A 10,389-nucleotide genomic window follows, 5' to 3' on the forward strand; every position below is an offset into this window, starting at 1 on the left:
GCATCGCCCCTTCGCCGGGTTGGCTTCCACCTTCCAGATGCCTCCACCACCTCCAGCAGGAACCTCCTTTCCAAAGAGTCCATCTCAACAGCTGTTACAATTCTCCAGCTTTTTAAACAGAGGCCAGCAGTTATTTTAGCTAAAATTATGCTTAAGCAAGAACATTTTGGAAAGTCCCTAGGCTTGATGTCCACAGGCATGAGTAATTCCAAGAGGGAAGGAGGTGAGTTATTAAATAGCTGTTAAGAATGAAAATGATAAATGCAGCAAATCTTGCAGAGTCAGGGGATTGTAAACTTGATTGCTGTTGTTGCAAGCAAGGAATAGTAATTGCAGTTCCCTGCAACAGAGTTTCTCAATTTTAATCTTTCAGGGAGGAAAAGCATGAATATCAAGTCCATGAATTTGCTAACAGCAAGATCCAAAAGGATTAACTTTCCCAATCTGAACACAAGGAACCATTTGAAATGAAGCATTTCTGAGGTCACTTTGACAAAATGCATAATTGAGTCCTACCACCAGCAATAAAAATGAAACGACATTCTGCAAGAAAACAAAACCAGTCCAACTGGAAAGCTCTTCAGCTCAAACTCTCACAAAATGGGATGGTTGCTGCCCAAGTTTCTTTTCAAATATATATTTGCTCAAGGCACAAATCACCACCCACTGAAGTCAACGGGTGTCACATTCATAAATCTCAAGGCCAGGATTCATAAACGGATTCATAAATATTAAAGCCGTTTAGTCTGACCTTCTACATAAGACAGGCCAAAGACTTTCACCAAAGCACCACTGCAGCCTCCCAAAACCAGCCTTCATCCTGAACTCGGCAGGGCTGGATCAGATCCATGAACGGGTAGAAAAACAGAGTCTAGGTCTTTGCTACAGTAAATTAAAGGATCCAGACCACAAACTGGAAAAAAAGGTTTACTATGTTAAAAAAGGTTTAATATATTAAATTCATCCAAGTTGAAGCTTAGCATTTAAAGTAATTTAAAATTACGTTATATAAATCCTGAATCTTCCCTTTAGGGGATGTCACTGCAGCAACATGTCATATTCCAAAGGAATGGCCTCAGCCATGCCCATCTCCTTCTCGTCCACTGGGCTCTACCACCCCTTCTCGCACAGCAGCCCCGGTGCCCACAGAACCATGCAGTGAGTAGGCTCAGGAGGCTTAACCCAAAATCACCATCCTAAAAAAGACGTGCACCTTGGCAGAACCAGGTCTCCCTCCTCCGCAGCTTCTGATGTTAGCTGCTCCAGTGAAAGCAAGACCGACCGTCAGCAGGTAAAAATTCCCACCTAGGAGAGAACATCTCACGCCCAACTTTGCACTGTTCCATGCAACACCTCAAAACCCAAATCTGGCCACAGGTCCCAGTTACTCACTCCTTGGAAATCAGATAGGGTCCTTCCATGCTAAATGCAAGTTTTACATAAACACCCATAAGGGTGAGAGGAAACAAAAGCACCAAAAGTTTGCTATAGCTGGGACTTGTTTTCCTTTCCACATCCTATAGACGGGCTTATTTTCACCTTCCTTCTCTTACCCTGTATTGGAAGAATGAACCTGGAAAGGGGTTATCCAAATCAGAGCATAAAAAACTAATGAGAGATGAGCTTTCAATGTTATACTGCACTCAGTTGTAGGCTCCCAGTACAAGATGTCAACAAAGTGCAAGATTCAGTACAGAAACAAAAATAATTAATCCCTGGAGGAACAGGCTTATTAAGAAGGATTAAATCAAAGAATTAATGTGCACTATTTGTCTGTATGACAAAGAAGCATATGATAACTCTCCAAGATGTGAAAGCATAGAGAGAATAAGAATTGCTGATGAGAAAAGCTTGGACATACCAGGAAACAAACAAAAAAGGAAACTGATAGAAATTTTAGCTTGAAATGTTAAAGGCAGTCTCACACAGCTTAAAAAAAATAAAAAATAAAAAAAAACCACACCAAACCACCAACACCACCTAAAAAGCTTGTCCTTAAAAATCTTTAATTTAACCTTCCTTATTCTTACGTTGCACTAGTAGCTACAGCTCAAGGCACAAGGTTTAGGCATTGCACAATATCAAATACAGTTTATCAGACTTCTGCAGAGGACAAAATAGCAGACTTCTGCAGAGGACAAAATAAAGAACATCAGCTGAGCCCAAACCAGGCTCAGGGAGCTCGGCAGTAGCTTGTGTTCTATGTCCTTAAAAGCAAAGTCAAACATGAGCTGGGCCTCTTCTGCAAGCACCTTCTGAAGGCAGCCCAGGCTATCCCAAGGCTCTGCTTCATTCCAACCAAGCCAGCAAAGCAAAGAGGAGTTGCAGGGCAGTGGGAGCTTGGCTGTAGCCAGGAAGAAGCTGGAGGCTCTCCATCCCTGACTTCACAGGCCAGCCACAAAAATAGAAGCCAGACAGACCACCCAGAGACACCTCCCCATCTAAGGCTGAACTGAAGGATCTGCCTCAAACCGAAAAATCTGAAGAGGAGGTTTTAGAATAAAATCTACAATAAAGAGGTTACAGGACTTCATCCTGACAAACCCAGGAAATGAAACGGTCTGGCTACTGCCCGTGTCATGGTTTGCTCCAAACTGCTTCAGAACCAAAAGATGGAGGACAAATGAAAATTCAAAGCCAGGCTCTAAGAAGAGCTCCTAAGGAGAACTTGGGTAAAGACCAAAAAGCCTGACAGACGATGCGCATACAGCTTCATACAGCACACATTTCAGTTTCAGAACCCCTTGCCATAGGATGTGTCTACTAAGAAAACAGAAGGCTACAATCACTCACTACTGGCCAGTCCTGAAGACAAGGTAAGGGCTTACATGGACATCTGGTTCAACACAGCATGGCTCATATGATTTTGTCTTTCCCCATCTTGATCACCTCCAGGTTCTGTAAGTTTTTTGCTGTTTATGCTTTTCCTGATATTTTTCTCCTCCACTCCCTGCAAGGCTGCAGCTACTAATAAAATAATTTAATATTGTCTGAACTGAGAACAAGAACGTTCCCTCTGTTTGTTCCTCAGACTATGGTTCCAATAATCATAAACTTTTCACTGAAGTCCAAGCATCACACAAGAACCTAAAATACTCACATGCACACACAACACTCAAAGATGCACCCACAGGTAGATAATAACTGTAGAAACACAAAAAATTATCAAGTGTTGAAGAAGGTAGACTGTTAATAACCTTTTGGAAAACAAAAAGCACATATACTCTTAGACAAAAGGTAAAAGTGCCTGTTTTCTCAAAAAAATAGAAATGAAGATCCAACCTTTTTGCAGCAACTAGATAGTCAGAAGCTGGACACAACTTACATTGAGTCAAATGGAGCTTATAAAGAATGCACTCCCTGAAAATAAGAGAGTATGAAAAATAAATGCAAAGAAAGGAGCATAAATCAGCCTGTAAATCTTTCAGAACTACTAGAAATCAAATTACACACCATGTGTCAGTAGGCTAGTATATTCGCACCAGCAGAGCTGGGTTGGGGCCACTGCACATTCTGGTAAGTTTACAAGTGGCACGTGTTTATTTGGACGATACTGTTACCACAGAAGATATTAAGGAAGTTCTTCAGGAGGCGGTTTCCATACTTTACATGTTTTCTATAAAACGATACAGCTTTCTTATTTAATGTTGCTTGTAAATCTCAGGAGATTGCTTTAGAATTAAACAGACATTATTAATTTAGTCTACTAGGCAGAGAGGGGAAAAAACATTTATAGCTCTTGAGCCAACAAGAATGCTTACAAACTTCTCAAAGTCAATTGTGCAAATATAGTTACAGGAACTACAAGCCAAGAATCTGGATCAGAAGAAATATTATAGTAAGAAAGCCAGTTACGTCCCCTTAAAAATGAAAAAACCCACTAGTTTTTGAAAGAAATTATCAGATAATCTATAACCTAAACCAAAGGCAGTCACTGCAATCACCTCACTAAGTCCTGCCTAAAGGAGGAACAAATATCCATCACAGAGCAAAACACCGCTGGTTCTTGAGGACATCCAGAATGATGAGAAGGATACCCACCGGTGACATGGTGGCATCTAAGGCCTGATAGTGAAATATCCCTCATCCAGAAAATAGAGGCTCCAACCAACTCACATGTATCCCAGACCAGTCCCATGGACACACTGGCAGTCAGATGTGGCCATATGGCCAGCGAGCCACTGAGCTTCACGATGAACTTCCAACATTTCCAAAAAATTACAACAGAGGTCAACAAAATCCTCACTTTTCCACTTAAAATTTTCTGCTAACTGCACAGTTCAGGTTAGAGATAGCACTATCGGAGTCCAAGAGACACAATTCAGGAAGATCAGGGAATGAACACACAGGAAACTGTCAAATGGAAGCCAACACTGAAAAAAAATTAAATGCTTTGTCAGGAGCATTTAACCAACCTACACATCTTTAGAAGTCCTAAATTAGCGACCTATGACTCAGGTAAGGGATGGATGACTATTGCAACAAGTTCAATGAAGATTTCTTCTCACCCTACAGCCAAAGTCAACCAGCACCAAAAAAAAAAAAAACACAAAAAAACAAAAAAAAAAAAACAAAAAAAAAGTTTAAATATGGGATAAAAAAAGATGAGACAGATGGCATTATTATTGTGTTACACAAGTCAGTGGCATAGCTGCACTGAAAACACTGGATTCAGGATGCCTGCAAATACAACCAAACTGAAACGTTTCCAAAGACATTGAAAGGCAATGACCAGGACCTGAAAACCACTCTCATTTCAGCAGGGAGACTGAAGACATTAAATATTTGTTTTAATACGAATGAGAAAGGCAGAGGAAAACAATTACTGGTGCAACATGGAATACCTGAAGTTCTCTCTTCATTTCACAATGAAGAGTAAGAGAGTATCAATTAAATTAAAACATGATTTCCCCTGCCTCCCTCTGCCTAAAACAAATCACAGAGTAACTCCATGGTTTTCATTCTCCAGCTGACATCTTATAGCAAATTAAAGACCTTTAATACAAACAGTGAGGGGCCTCAGAAGCTCCAGGGTGCCCCAGAAAGAACAGAAGCAGGTCTGGACTTCTTAGTCCTGGCCTCCTGCCAGACCAAAAGACTTTATCAAATGAAAATGCCCAGAGGATCCTAAAGAGAAAAACCTCTTCTGGTTTATTTGTTTAACAAGTGATATTACTTCATATTTACGGGTTGAGTTTGTACTGGTAGCTTTTTGTTTTTACAAGTCGATGTTCCAGCTGACCCTGGTTTCACAGTACTTACACCTACTGTGACAGTTTTACAACCTGTTGTAGCTGCCCCACGCAACACGGCCAAAGCCAAGCTGTTCTTTTGGTAACACCATCAGGTTTCACAGCTCTCCTTCAACAGGTTTCAAATTCTATTTAGATACCTCATCTCTATGGTAACTGCCAACCCTCCGGAGCCTCACAGCACTGTGCTGGAGGAAAGCAATCCCCCATCCCTCGCTGGAGAAACGGGATGGGGGAAAACTGGATGACTTGCCCAAGGACACGCGGGAACTCTGCGTCAGAGATGGGAACCCAGAGGTCCTGAAGGCAAGTCCACAGCACGAGCCACAAGATACTCCTCCTCTCCTACCAGCAAAACCTTCCGCTCCAAGGGGCTCTCAGCATCAGAGTCACTTCTGACCAAACTGCATGTCTCAGTTTAAAAAGCAGGAGTATTAAGGGATTTGTCATTACATGCTCCATCCCTTTGCTACGCCGCTGCAGAGTCAGTCAATGAATAACCATCTCTTCCAGCTCCTTGCCACCAGCACGGCCACCAACCCAAACCGGTCGCCGCAGCGCAATGAGGGGCTTAACGCAATTAGACTTTCATGGGCTTCCTCTGAACTGTGGGGAAGCAGGAATTTCACAAAGCTATAAAGGTTGTTTTAAAAACTTTTCCAGATTTTATCATTTTTCACACAGTCTGCAATTCTCCTTCCTGGCTTTTGAAAAATGACACACAGCTGTGCTTTGGATCACAGCTGTGCCTTTTGGCAGCCGGCGGAGGAGGCCCGATGCTGGGCTGGGGTAGCCAGCGTCACCCTGAGCCGCCCAGCGTTTCTCATCAGCGAGGGGACCGGTCCCTCGCACCTGCATGGCAGCGTGTGGTGTTTCAGGCTCCTGCTGCATCACAGCATTTCTTAACCATTAAATACCACTTTACATCTGCTCTCCCAAGTAGAATCAATGCAAAAAAAAAAAAATAATACAGGCATGAAATGCAGTGGGGAAGATAAAGAAGCAAAATCTAATGAGTGTTGGATTTCTCCCCATTTTAAGGCAGTTTTCTTTCTTGTATTTTCTACTTCAAATTTTTGTTTTGTTATTTTTGGTCTATTCTGGTGTTATCCAGGCTCCTACCAATTCTCAGCATCTTATTTTCACATCCATCTTTTCCCCATATTCTGAACATATTTTCTGCCTTTCCCAAAGAGCTCTCTTTGTAGTGGCAGAACAGATGGCCCAACGCTTAGATTTGCTTTAGCAAACAGACAAACGCCATCGCTTTGTTCTTCTCCCCTCGCATCTGTGCTCAGGGCAGGTCTGCCTCTGCCAGCCCACCGTCCAAGGACAGCGATGCTGCGGCCATCATCCAGCCATGGGGCAGGACTGGGCGCTTGCAGAATCTCCTGGAGCCGAAGGGGCACTCGGACAGCACAGGCGGGCACAGACGCAGCATCTCCCAGTCAGCGGCACAAGAACCAAATGCAGCCACCTTCCCCCAAGGTCTACAGGAATAACAAACCTTGGGAAAGCGGTAACGCACAATGGGAGGAGGAGAATGAGTAGCACAAAAGAACAAGGTACACTGACTCTCCCAGAAGAGCCTGAGGACAAGCGCTGTCATTTTTAGCCATATTTCAACTCCTTAAGCAGCCCTCCATCAGTCAGAATTACAGTATGTGGAAGGAACCTGTTCCGTCTTGGAAAGCCAGAGGCCACTTAGTCTGATGACAGCAGACTTGTGATCAGACCCAGCTTCTTGCACAGAGCAGTGACGGTTAACCCCCCATCTGTCAAGCACTCTCCTGTGGTGGCAGATACACGCAGCAAGTCATCCCTGGAAGTTTTAACTGGTGATGGATGAAACAGTCTTTTCTTTGAAAATCCAGGTATGGCTAGGTCACGTCATGCTTGTATAGAGGACTCCAATCATTCTTCGTGTGGACTCTCACATGCCCACGAAGCGCAAACACACAGTGTCCACAGTGGTGTCTCCAGGGGTGTCCATCGGTTACTGGTCCAGATTTCTTCTGGGCACAAGTGCCTCATAAGAGAGATGATGCTGAGTTCATATCTCCAGCCGATCACATCAGCAACCACATGTGTGTTTGAAACAGGTCTGGGATATGAGAACATTTCAGGTCACCTCTGCTTGGTCTTCCTAAAAATGTTTAAAATTAAATGGCAATCCCTCTAGCCCTCAGATGTGATGCTTGCCCTCCTCTTACGCTGGGCTACCAGCCTTTCCTCCCTCTCCACAAAATCAGCAGCCCATTTCAGCGGGACCAAAAGGAAGTACTTCAGCCCACTTTGATTCATTAAGGAATTTTCAGATACACATTTTGGCTTCCATTTGGGCTAAGATCCAATTAGAAATATGGCAAATTACCATGAGAAGGAGATGTCATTTTTCAATCCACGGGGATAATCTCAGAGGAGGAAGAGAGGAAGTATAAGGAAGGTTAATTAGCCCTGAGGTCTTGCTTTGGGAAAAATGTAACACGTGAAAAGAGGGATTATTAAAACACCTGCGCACTCCCAGAGCTCAGACTCTCCCTGGTTTTACACTGGGCTTGTGATCCTCAACATACTACCTTTGGGACGTCTTCACTTCATCAGCCAACATTAATACAGACAAAATTTTAAACGTACTAATGTATCCTTGGTTATAAACACATCAGTATGTTCACGGGACCCAAATGATTTTCATATGAACCAACTTGATCATCCACTTATCAACTTCTACATTCACAAGCACGTTGTATTTGTACAACTGGGCACTACAGGCAATGACACTTAACCACAGCTCTGACAGAAACAATCTTTGGTAGCTACTTTCTACCTTGGGCAAAGAGGAGGAAGAGAGCAGAGCAGTGAAGGTTGACTTTTTTCTATCAATTCTTTTGTTAAGGATTTTCTTGCAGAGTTTCTGATGACTTTTTGTAGCTTATTGGAAAAGAAAAAAAAAGAATTCATTTTAGTTCAATCTCACAGGAATTGAAAACTTTTTTTTATTTGACTCTCTAAGTCCCTTTATGTATCTCTCAAGAGTGAACGAAATTTTGCTTTTTTCCACATCTTGCAGAGATTTTTAAAAATTAGCATAATGCTTTAAAACTAATCGCATTTTTAAAATAAGAATAACTTCAGCTTTCCTGCAGGCAGCTACTGAAGTGAATCACATGATTATGCAAACCACAACCAATATTTTGGTGCCAAAAATACAGCTCAGCAGAGAGATGTATAAATACTGGCCAAACCTTGGAAAATAAGGGTTACAGAAGTAGATAACAGAACCCTCCTTTCAGCAGCTATTCACATTTCCTTCCTTTTTAACTTCATTGGAAAGGAATCAATTAAGCAACAAACATTTTTTCAGCTTCTGCACCATCCTTTTTTATTGCTTGTCTCATGGGGGAAACTAAAAATCACACCTTAAAAATTCTCCTAAAGTTTCCTTTCGGAAAGCAAAGTCCCTCGCTGTGGCCAGAGCTCCTGTGCCAACACAGTCATGGGGAAATAAATGCAAAACCTCGAGAACTACAAGATCAGGTAGCAGCAATTGGTCTTTGGGACTCTGTTCTTCCCTGAGACTTGCATGTGACTCTGTAGCAATCAAGACACTTGGCACAAGTGGAAGATGTGTGCAAACAGAGGGTTTTCTGATTTTACAAGTGATTCATAGGGGGAAAATTGATGAAAAAACCCATTTGCTTTCAAATTCCTTTTTGTGCTCTGCCAAGTCAAACTTGGGCATTTGCATGTTTCTGTTCAGTACTTGTACAAATGTTATGGAGGGCTAAAATTAACATGTAGGGACTCTTAACTACACCTCATTTCAAAAGAGCTGAAATACAATTATAGAATCACAGACTGGTTTGGGTTGGAAGGGACCTTAAAGATCATTTGGTTCCACCCCCCTGCCATGGGCAGGGACACCTCCCACCAGCCCAGGTTGCCCAAAGCCTCATCCAGCCTGGCCTTGAACCCCTCCAGGGATGGGGCATCCACAGCTTCTCTGGGCAACCTGGGCCACTGCCTCACCACCCGCACAGGAAAACATTTCTTCCTAATATCTAGTCTATCAAATATTTGTACACATAAAAAAAGTAAGTAAACTCACTTTTCAAACCTGGACCTAATCTTTCCTTAGTGAAGCACGCATTCAAAGAACAGCCCACTATCTGGCATCCACGTGTACTTCTAGAACAACAGCTAGGACCTGATACTAGGAGGACCCCATGAATTCAATGGGGGGGAAAAAAAAAGAAATAATAATTAAATTAGAATATCAGTATCACAAACCAACTTTGCAGTGCAAATATATGCACATATCAGCACAGCCCATGTGATCACACTATCTAATGTGACTACAATAGTTTTTTAAAGCATTTGGTTCATATGGAAAACACATGGATAGAGGAGCCTAGAAAGCAACTCCCCCATCTGCCATCTTTCCTCCAGTATCTCCTGTCACCAGGCACGCTAAGCCATCAACTCCTCTTAGCAAGGAAAGGATTAACCATACTCTCAATGCTTGCAGGAAATGCCTAAACCAGAACAGCCAACATTCTTGATATCAAGACACATGGCTGTAAGAAAGACCTTGGACACTCTGCTTAGCAAAAGCAGGTCCCTTCATGCAGTACACACCCATGGGTGTCTGATCGCATTCTGCTACTACACAGAAGACGACCGTGTTAATTTGCTGAATTTTTCCATTTGTTCTCCACTGATCTGTTTTGCATCATCTCAGTTGAGCAATTCAGATAAGATCTAGGTCCTCTCGAGTGAGCTAATGCTCATTAATAATACACATAGGTTTACTGGAATTTGTTATTCCACTTTTCTTTGACCCAAGTGTAAACTGAAAAAATATATTAATATTTTTATCTTTTTTGTGCATTTTGAACACCCTAGTGTGCCTCCCCTACACACCCCATTTAAGGATGTATAATGTCAAATCAAAACATGGTATGTTCATCTTATCTATTATTAACCAAGAATCTTCTGTACAGATTTGAGTATGTGTGTACTCTGCCAAAACCTACACATTGCAATCTACAGTTAAGAGCAATACTAGACACCTACATAAACAGAGAAAAAGCAGGAAGAATTCTGCAAAGCAAATGAGCAAATGCTAAATAGATTC

This window comes from Pterocles gutturalis, unplaced genomic scaffold (genome assembly GCF_000699245.1).
Source record: "Pterocles gutturalis isolate BGI_N339 unplaced genomic scaffold, ASM69924v1 scaffold12794, whole genome shotgun sequence".
Taxonomy (NCBI): domain Eukaryota; kingdom Metazoa; phylum Chordata; class Aves; order Pterocliformes; family Pteroclidae; genus Pterocles; species Pterocles gutturalis.